Source organism: Zootoca vivipara, chromosome 16 (assembly GCF_963506605.1).
Source record: "Zootoca vivipara chromosome 16, rZooViv1.1, whole genome shotgun sequence".
NCBI lineage: Eukaryota > Metazoa > Chordata > Lepidosauria > Squamata > Lacertidae > Zootoca > Zootoca vivipara.
Window position 1 is genome coordinate 17,850,393 of NC_083291.1, and position 10,807 is coordinate 17,861,199.

Below are 10,807 nucleotides of genomic sequence, written 5' to 3' on the forward strand. Positions count from 1 at the left end.
AACAGTCTCGTTTATATTGGTTTCATAAATTTTAGACAAATGAGCCAAATGGCAGCTCTATTTTTAGTTCAGTGTTTCTCAACCTTTTTTGGGCAAAGGCACACTTGTTCCATGAAAAAAATCACGAGGCACACCACCATTAAAAAAGTTAAAAAATTTAACTTTGTGCCTATATTGACTATATATAAAGTAATTCTCTTTATATATAGGCCATTTGTTAATGCCCTTTGTTGACTTTAAGCCTGGGTGGCTCTTTTTAATTTTTCCCCCCTTGCCACACAGTACAAACATTCTCAGGCGTTAAGCTTTCCTTGCCCTGACTGCCTCCTGTTCATCTGGGACTGCGTGGGAGCTAAATTTAAACTTGATTGATAGCTTTTAACCTAGGGGGAAGGTCAGGATGATATTTTCCTGTAAAAATATCCATTGGAACCCGCGCGACCCCCCGGGAGCAACGGGCCTGCCCCTCCTCAGTCCAGGCCAGGCGCCTCACCTTCTGCAGGGCGCGCACGTGCTCCTCGCCGAAGAGGCCGCTCACTCCCTGGTAGACGCCGCTGGCTGCCCTCCGGAGGCTGTTCTGCTTGTCGGCCCGCGGCCTCGCGCCGACCAAGCCCCGGGCGCCGCCAGCAAGAGGTGAGAGAGCGAGACAAGGAGCAGCAGCAGCACCCGCCGGCCGCCTCTCACGTCCGAGGCCGTGGTGGTGGCTGTTGAGAGCTGCGCTCGCCCTGCGTCATGACCCGGCCGGTTTCCTTTCCGGCGGGTCAGCGCCCCCTAATGGCGGCCGCCTTCTCGTCGCGGCATGTGACCAGGCAACAAATCGCCCTTCTTGTCACGGCACGTCGCGGCACACCAGCCAGCGTCTCGCGGCACACTAGTGTGCCGCGGAACAGCGGTTGAAAAATGCTGTTTTAGTTTTCTAGATTCCTGATTTTCAGGACCTTTTCTTCATGAGCTGTTGCTATCAGGATATATAACCTGTTGGCCACTTATCCAAATAGCTTGGCTAAATAAAATAAAATAAATTCCTTCCAGCAGCACCTTAAAGACCAACTAATTTTTTTATTTTGGTATGAGCTTTCGTGTGCATGCACACGAAAGAAGTATCTGAAGAAGTGTCTGAAGAAGTGTGGATGCACAAGAAAGCTCATACCAAAATAAAAAAACTTAGTTGGTCTTTAAGGTGCTGCTGGAAGGAATTTTTTAATTTTGTTTCGACTACGTCAGACCAACACAGCTACCTACCTGTAACTTGGCTAAATAGTTATGCAATTTTATTTAGCAATAAAATTGTGAGATATCCTGTTGTGAATGGGAGATATAAGAAGCATGCATATGGTCTGGGACTACCCAGTTCGAAGCTTTCACTATAAGCCCACATAGCTTCAGTGGCAAGGAATGTTTATTTCCACTTTCAGCTGGTGCACTAGCTACAATAATTTCTGAACTGGGATAGCTTGGTGTAAGTAACCTATGCTCTAATATGTCCAGATGTTGGGCTGTCCGTGAAGATTGTCTGGAAGCTTAAGCTAATGTTTGAAAAGGCTCAATTTAAGGCTCTGTACCCAAGTACAGACATCTCTTTTAAAAAAAGACAGGGTCTTTTAAAAAAATTGAAAGTTGGTACATACTGCAAATAAGAGAAGACAATGATTTATTTAAAGCCAAAAAAGCTCTCAAAACTACTGACAAAGATCAGTAGTAAGGCAGTCCCTGATCTCGGGCTTGCAATCTAAAAATCCTTCTCTAGAATCTCCTGAAATTAAATCTCTAACGGGTCAGTAGAGGCCGCCCAACAACCTTCAAGGAATAACCAGTTCCCACTAAGGGTGGAAGTACAGTGCTTTCTTCTAAATGGACTTGCATAGGGACTGTTAGAAAGCACACCTCAGCTTGCTGTTGTTACTTGGCTAAACAATTGAAGTAAAAATAACCTGTGCAAGCTCAGAAGCACTGATCTCATACTCCACTGTGAGTGAATGTTTAGTTAATAATAGTACTCCACAGTCTGAAATGGTGCTTCCTCCTCAAATAAACTAATATTTTACCAATAGCTTCCCTTCTACATGCTTTGCTCGTTCTCACAATTCATATAAACATACTCTGCATATGCTCAGAGGCATTTTCCATGGCCAGGGAATCTGTTTTTTGAGGCTGAGAAACCCTCTGAGAAATTTCATTAGTCTTGCTGAAACACTTTTCGCTCTACTTTAAATTACCGTACCCCGCCCCCCCCCCCAAGCAGGAACCTCTTTGGGAACCTAGAAGTGTGAAGATGGTGAGGGGAGAAACAGCTGAGGAATTTTGCTGGTCTTATCAAAGCTTGTTTGGCTTGCTTTGAAATTCCCCAGATGTTTTGCACAATCAAGAGGTCCCAAGTGTGCCTCAAATTTGGCTTTAGGCAATACTTGAGGCCAAGCTAGAGGTATTATAGAAGCCAAGGGGATTATACGGTGGTGAGCACTGCTGAGATAATATATGCGGTATGTTCTAAAATACGATATGAATGACCTATATTGCTATTTCTTGTAATAATAGTACTACCACTATGGTGGCAGGAGGAACCTGTTGACAAAATATCCATCACTTTAGTCCCGTGTGAGTGAAAGCTGAATTACAGAGTCAAGACAGTAGACACAGATCTTTGTCCTCCACATATGCTCCTCACAACAACCCTGTGAGGTGGCTGGACCTGAGAGATGGTGGCTGACACAAGGTCATCCAACAAATTTCAGGGCTGAGTGGGGACTTGAACAGGCCTCTCCACCCCTGGTCTGTTACATAACACAAGGGGGAACCTTTTCCAGAAGGAGGGACTCATACCCTCCTTGGCAGCGTTCCAGGAGCCACATGCAAGTGGTGGGTGGTTCCAAAGGCAAAAGTGGACAGATGTGTTGAACCAAACGTGAGCTGCTCCGGAAGCTCTGATAGCGCTATCTTGGCACTCAAGATGATCCCACAATCAATTGGTAGCAGTTGTAGCCAAGAGCTCATATATGTTTATGTCCAGCTTGCTTTGAGGGTACCCTTATCTGTGGGATTGGGATACTGAGCTCTGAGGCCAGAGAGAGGGATTATCTGTGATGTTTTGGGTATTGGTTACCTGCCAGTCAGGTGGTCAGGTGATGTTACTTTGCTGTATAAAGAAGTAGTAACCATGCTGCTTTCATCGCTTACATAAATAATCGTCTCTGCTCCTTTGATATCTCCGCACCTAAAGGCCTCTGGATACTATTGGCCCAGAGATGGAAAGAACATGAAGTCCTGATCAGAGATGAATGGCTGATGAAGATGATGGACTAAGTCAAAATGGAGAAATTGACCGGGAAAATCAGAAACCAGGAAGAGAAGAACTTTAAGAAGGAATGGGGAAAATTTACAATGTACTTAAGAGAACACTGTAAACAACTAAAAACTTTGGTGGGATTTGAATAACGTTTGTAATGTACTAATAACTAAGGTAAAATTGGATTATGTAAGAAAAATAGAGAAAATAAGTGAAGCCGTGGGAAAAGATTGAAAATGGTAACCATGGAAGGGTAGAGGGGAGTAAAAGGATGCAGGGAATCCTAAATGATGATGATTGTTGGAATTTAAATTTGCAATGTAAAACTTAATTAAAAAGACTTATAAAAGGAAAAAGAAAAGAAGAAGAAGCTATGCCCTTTTGCTTGGGTGCGGACAAGCCATCTCCTTGCTGCAGTGCCTGCATGCTGCAGAGTCTCTCCTGTGTCTGTAAGCATAGCTGCCAAGTTATCCCTTTTTTTAAGGGATTTTCCCTTATGCTGAATAGGCTTCCTCGCGAGAAAAGGGAAAACTTGGCAGCTAAGGTAAGGGCAAGGGGAACTGGCAGGCTGCTTCACTGTAACTTTATGTCTTTCTTTAATAGAACGTTAGAACGGATTGCTCTGATGTTTCAGAATTCTTCCTTGGAACTCTTGCGTATCACATACAGTGGTACCTCGGTTTATGAACACAATTGGTTCCGGAAGTCTGTTCATAAACTGAAGCGTTCATAAACTGAAGCGAACTTTCCCATTGAAAGTAATGGAAAGTGGATTAATCCGTTCCAGACGGTCCGCGGAGTAACCGTTCATAAACTGAAGCGAACTTTTCCATTGAAAGTAATGGAAAGTGGATTAATCCGTTCCAGACGGGTCCGCGAAGTACTTAAACTGAAGCGTTCATAAACTGAAACATGGGTGTAATTGGTTCCGGAAGTCTGTTCATAAACTGAAGCGTTCATAAACTGAAGCGAACTTTCCCATTAAAAGTAATGGAAAGTAAATTAATCCGTTCCAGATGGGTCAGCCGCGTTCATAAACCGAAAATTCATAAACCGAGGTGTTCATAAACCGAGGTTCCACTGTACTCCCACGAGCCCTGCTCTGGCTCTGTGTTGAGCAGTGACAGAGCAACAGACGTAGCGTTTCCTTTGTGCAATGTGCTTGCACTCCAGCCACCCATCTCTCTCCATCCTGGGAAGCAAGAGGCTTTCTCTTTCAGTTCAAAGACACATCCCAGCCACACAAATGCTGGAGAGCAAAGCATTTCTGCAGGGGGGAAAAACCACTGGAGGGAACGAAATTGCTCAAGATCTGCTATTTCCAATAGCCAGTGTCCCCCAGATCATCAGTCCAAACTGGCCTGAGTGCTGGGAGGGCTGGGGCAAATGTTGCGGTGAAAATGGTTAGAAAAGAGGTTAGAGCTGATATCCCCCCCCCCAAAAAACCCCTATGACAATGACAAGAGGAGTTCACAATAGGGAAAACTCCACCACATGTGGAAATATGTGCCTGGCAAATTACAGCCCTTCCAAAACCCAAGAAGGAAGAGATCATTCTTTTAATGCACCAATGTTGGGCTGTTGCTGTACAATTCCATCACTATAGCAGTCAAGCATCTTCTCTAATCCTAGCCAAGACTTATTTCAACAGAATTTTTCAATGATCTGGCATTCTAGTTGTAATCTAGCTTGCTTCCTACATTGTCTTTCCCCACCTCCTTCAACCTGGCTGCACAGTTCTTTATCTTTAAAACGGGCAGCTCATCGATGGAGGATTCTTCTCTGACAGCCCCTCAATCAGAGGACTGCAGGACACATGTCAAGGAGGCCACATGACCACTCTAGCCCACTTTCTCACAAGCTATCCTTCTTCCTTAATTGCCTGGTGTGTGATACAATAACTTAGCCTGTGATGACATGGTAATTCATAGGAGAAGGCTGCTCATAGCGAGTAATAGATATACAGTCATACCTCGGTTTAAGTACACCTCGGTTTGAGTACTTTCAGTTTAAGTACTCCGCGGACCTGTCTGGAATGGATTAATCCACTTTCCATTACTTTCAATGGGAAAGTTCGCTTCAGGTTACATACCCTTCAGGTTAAGTACAGACTTCCGGAACCAATTGTGTTTGTAAACCGAGGTACCACTGTATATTAATGAAGGGGGGGGAGTGTATCTGAGCGCGGAGAGTGCTGTCGCACTCAGATCCTGCTTGCTAGCTTTTCTTGGGTATCTGCTTTGGCACTGTGACAACATCATGCTTGGCGAAATGGGCCTTGGGTCTGATCCAGCAGGGTTTTGCTTAGAGTTTTAAGCATCCAACAAAAGGGGCCAGATTGAGGCCATGGGAATAAGCACAATGGGGCAATATCTGGTTATACGCCTACTGGGAACGAGGAAATGTTTAAAAGATGACAAAATATGGTCAGGGGACTGTGCACTTATCTGGAAGCAAGACAACAATGCAAAAGGAGCAAGAGATGGATAGCAAGAAAGGGGGCAGGCTGTCTGATCTGAAAGCAGAAGATTGGGAAAGTGTTTGTTGTCTCCGTCCTGAAAAGTCCACAACATCAGCTGCACTGCACAACCCAAAAGTGAATTTCCTTATTCAATAGGGTTATATTCCACCACGTTGTGTGTGAGTTTTTTTTAATGAAGCCTTTCTCACCAGGCATGTATGTCACATATAACAATAATGTATAAAACTCATAACTTGGAATTAAAACCTTCAATGGCATTAAAAATGGCCAATTCACCAATTCTTGGCAAAAGTTAACAGCTAAAATAAGAGAACCTAATGATGAATGTTTTGTGGAAGAATGGAAGCCCTTTTTTTGGATCATTTAAAGAAATATTATCATATGATGAACACATGAGCAGGATTTGAATTCTGAGCAACAGATGGGATTAAAGATCACAGTAGTTTTGTTAAGGGTTAAGAGATAGAAGACAGGGTGCACCAGAGGGAGAGAAACAGAAACACCTTGGGAAAGGGGACGGGAAGTTGGGATAAAAGGCTTTTTTATTATGTATTGAAATATGTGTGAAATTTTGGAAAACTTAATAAAAAAATGGAAACGAGTCCTGAGAGATTTTGCACAAAGCAGAATCCTCTGGTGTGCTCATGCACAAAGAGCCAGAAAACAGCATGGAGAGTCAAAATTCAATTTGTTTGCCAGAATCAAATGGGAGGATGAAGAAAACATATTTCCTTGTCAAGCTTTGTAACTTGGCAAATATTCAATTAATTTCAGACCTTTTTTATTATTCTTGTTTTGGAGCCATCTTCAGTCAGCTGAGGAAAAGACATCTGAAAGTGGATCAAGATAAAAAGAAAATCTAATATAAAGTTATCTTTACTCCTCTTAAAAACAGTCATGCAAGGGAATGTTATCATATGTTGGCACAATGCCTAGTGACATAGGGAGTTTGATCTTGGCTGAGGTCCTATTGCACTATCAAAGAAATGGTGGAGAAGAATCTGGTTTGCTTTCTTTATCCTGCTCAGTTAGACGTCGTAGAGATGTCTCTAGAGGCCCATTTGAATATCAGTCTTAAAATGCAGCCTTCTTCATTAATTCATTTTATGGAGCTTCATGGAGAGATTTAATAATCTGCATGATATGTCTGTCTGAACCCTACAGAAATTCTTTTCGCATCCCTCAAGGCTCGAGGCCCACAACTGAAGATTCGCACCTGGTTTTCCAAGGTGCTTTGCCACAAAATGCAATATTTTGAAAAAAGCAAAAATCCTGTTCAAAGGAGAGTAACTCCTTGAAACCCTGTGAGATACTGTTACATTCACCCCACTTGAGAGTCACCATGGTATAGTGGTTTGAATGTCAGGCCAGAACATGGGAGACCACGATTCAAATCCCCATGCAGCCACAAAGCTCACTGGGTGACCTTGGGACAGTCACCGCCTCCCTGCCTAACCTACCTCTCAGGAGCACGGAGAACCATGTACATTACCTTGAGCATCTGGGGGGGGGGGGAGGTATAAATGCAATAAATGATAAATAAATTTCTCGTGGTGACAGGTTCCAGGGGCTTAACCAGGATTGGTTAGGCAACCAACTGCAATGTATAGTTTTTGCAAACACAATTTTTTAAAGTAATTACACCACAATAAAACACTTTCTTGTGTTTTATGCCAAATGAATGGCAGAGGTGTTGAAAACAAAGGAAGAAGAGATTTCTTTAGAACGACATCGAGACAACAATGCCACAAGGCATGATGGGGATCAGGAATAACCAAGATAGACGTAATATTTGGCAAGGACAAAAAGGAACGATATGGTTAAAATAAATACCACACACAGGAAGAATAAAGGAGAGCTTCACTTGCAGATTCATAAATTATTAAATGTGTCAACACGAACTGAAGTTAAAAACATTGTAGCTGTTGTATAAGGGATTATTATTAAGATTGGATTGTAATTGGATTGAGTAACGGCTTGGAAGCAGAATTAAAGGGAATTATTAAACCTTGAAATCTAGCATGCAGGGGGCCACCTAAATTATTAATTGGCTATTTGATTGATGGGTATTTGAATTGGTATTGTAATTTGGTATAATAATAATAATAATAATAATAATAATAATAATAATAATAATAATAATATATTTATACCCCGCCCATCTGGCTGGGTTTCCCCAGCCACTCTGGGCGGCTTCCAACAGAAAAATAGAATAAAATAATCGATTAAACATTGAAAGCCTCCCTAAACAGGGCTGCCTTCAGATGTCTTCTAAAAATCTGGTAGCTGTTTTTCTCTTTGACATCTGATGGGAGGGCATTCCACAGGGCGGGCGCCACCACCGAGAAGGCCCTCTGCCTGGTTCCCTGCAACTTGGCTTCTCGCAACGAGGGAAGCACCAGAAGGCCCTCGGTACTGGACCTCAGTGTCCGGGCAGAACGATGGGGGTGGAGACGCTCCTTCACGTATACTGGACCGAGGCCATTGGTATTGTTATAATAAGGCTTACATTGGATTTTTGTAATTGAAAACTATTAAAAAATATTGCAAAAAAGAGAGAATGCTTTAGAGAGAATTCTACAAGCCCTTTGTTAGACTGAGCATTGAAATCAGTTCCTTTAGCCATCAGCATCTCCTCCCTTCTCAGAGACACAACAGCACTTTCCAATCTTTCAATAGTTTGGGTTCTCAACAGGAGTCTTGTCTACCTCTTTAGCCTGTTTAATCTAACAGCCTGCCTTCCTTGCTAAGTTTTTGGAAGGCAAACATCAGAGCCACCCAAAAAGCCCCGTGTTTCCTTAGTGTCAGGACTTCTGTTGGGTTTTATTTATTTTACATATTATCACATTCATTTTCCACCTTCCCTCTGATTCTACCCCTCCTCATTTCATCTTCACAACCCTATGTGAGATGAGGCAACTGGCCCAAGATCACCAGTGAACTTCATGGCTGTGATTGGGGATTTGAACCCTGGTCTCCCAGGTCCTAGTCCAACACTCTACCCACTAGACCTCAAAGGTCCTGTGCCAGACCAGCATCAAGCATGACCAAAGCAAGAGCCACCAAAACTGAAGGCATCTTGCCCCCTCAGTTACCTTTCTTACCTGGTGCAGGCAGGACAAGTTCAACACTTGCTGGCATCAGAGGGAACAAGGAGCGATAGAAGCCTCACAATAATTCATTTCCAGAACAATCCTGCTGGGAGTCAGGGGCGTCAAAGATTTTGCATCATCCAAAGCCAGAAGCTGCCTCGCAGAGTGGGTGGCGCCACTAGGCTAGCTTGCCAACAGGTGGGTTGCAATTGCTTAGCAGAAAGAAAAGTTGGTGGAACGAGGTGGCAAGGAGGTCAGTACAGGGCAAACACACTGGCAGGAACCCCAGATGGGCTCTGCTGGTGTATTTCACAGCACCAACCTCCCCGCTGCTTCACCCCCTTACCTCCCAGTAACTCACCTGCTCATAGCTGTCAACTTTCGGATTTGAAAATAAGGGATCAGCAGCCTCACCTGTCCCGGGGACAGTCTACGGGTTATATCTAACAATCCAGGATAGCAGCGGGAAACGGTGCTGGAATAAGGGAATTTCCAGCAAAAAAAGGGAAGGTTGACAGCTGTGGCTTGGAATAAGGAGTTTCCTGCAAAAAAGGGAGGGTTGACAGCTATGTACCTGCTGACAAACTAGTCTAGTCTAGTGGTGCTGCTCACTTTTGCCAAAGCCTTTCCAGTTTTCCCCCCTTGAAGATTTTCCTCTCCTCCGCTCAACAGGCTGGAATAGTTGTCTCTCTGGCCTGGGAAAATGTTGGGGGACTGCGAAGGCTCCAGTTCTTGCAGATATATGTCTTGCCCTGGTACATATCCAGCATGCTCTCAATTTGCCATTTGCATGCCCCCTTCCATCAAAGCTAGAGAATTTGTGCCCACTGTTATTGGATACCAACCCCCATCAGCCCCTGCCAGCATAAGCCAATGGCTAGCGATGCTGTGAGCTGGAGACTGAAATCTTTTTAAAAGGCCTTCTCCACTTCCCCCCAGAATGTAGAATGAAGAACAAAACATGGCAAGACTTTTTATGAAGAACAGGCATGGTGGCCAGTGCAGGGTAGGGATTAGAGCCGTCTTTCCAATAGGGCTTAGTGGTGCGCCGCATGAGGGCGCCGGCCTCTTAGGGGTGCCTCAGCAAGTGGGGAGCTGCGTGGCTTTGCCGACAGCCTCCCGTTCCCTGTACGCCCACCAGCTGCACCCTGCCAACCATAAGGCTAGCAGGCATGCAGCTTCCCTCCCAGGCCTCCTCGGAAGGAGAGCGATCTCTGCAGAGGCTTAGGATGGAAGCTGCGCCCCGCCAACCGTATGGCTGGTGGGCGAGCAGCTTCCCTCCCCAAGCCCCCCCCCCAGCCTCTGCGGGGATCACTCTCCTCCCGAGGAGGTTTGGGAGGGGCGCAACTTCACTCCCAAGCCTCTGTGGGGATCACTCTCCTGTAGCAGCATGGGGGAGAGTTGCGCCTTCTCCCCAGATGGTTGGCAGTGCTCAGCTACGGCCCACCCCAACACTATATGTGGTAATTTGGGGGCGCTGGGTGGATATTTGTACCCCGACGCCGCAATCTGCTAAAGACGGCCCTGAATAGACTGGTGAACTAGACCCAAGAGACCAAGAGATCAGGGTTCGAATCCCCACCCAGGCATAAAGCTCTTGATGTCACCTTTGACCAGTCACAGTCTCTCAAACCTATCAACCTCAGAGGGTTGTTGTGGGGATGAAAATGGGAAGAGGAGAACCACGTATGCCACCTTGTGTATCTTGGAGGAAAGGTGAAAAATAAATGTAATAACAGATGAAAAGGTACAAAAAAATGGGGACTATTCCTGGTATAGAGGGAGAGTTGCCGTGAAGTCTATGTTGACCAGCTGTGCCTTTCCTTTCCTAAAGAAAATACATCCCTTGAAGCAAAGCATTTCTTCAGTGCACACAGTAACCCCCTCTTTTTCCTTGGTGACATTTACTCTACTCATCTCTCAATGACAGTGTCTGCCAACAGGGAACTA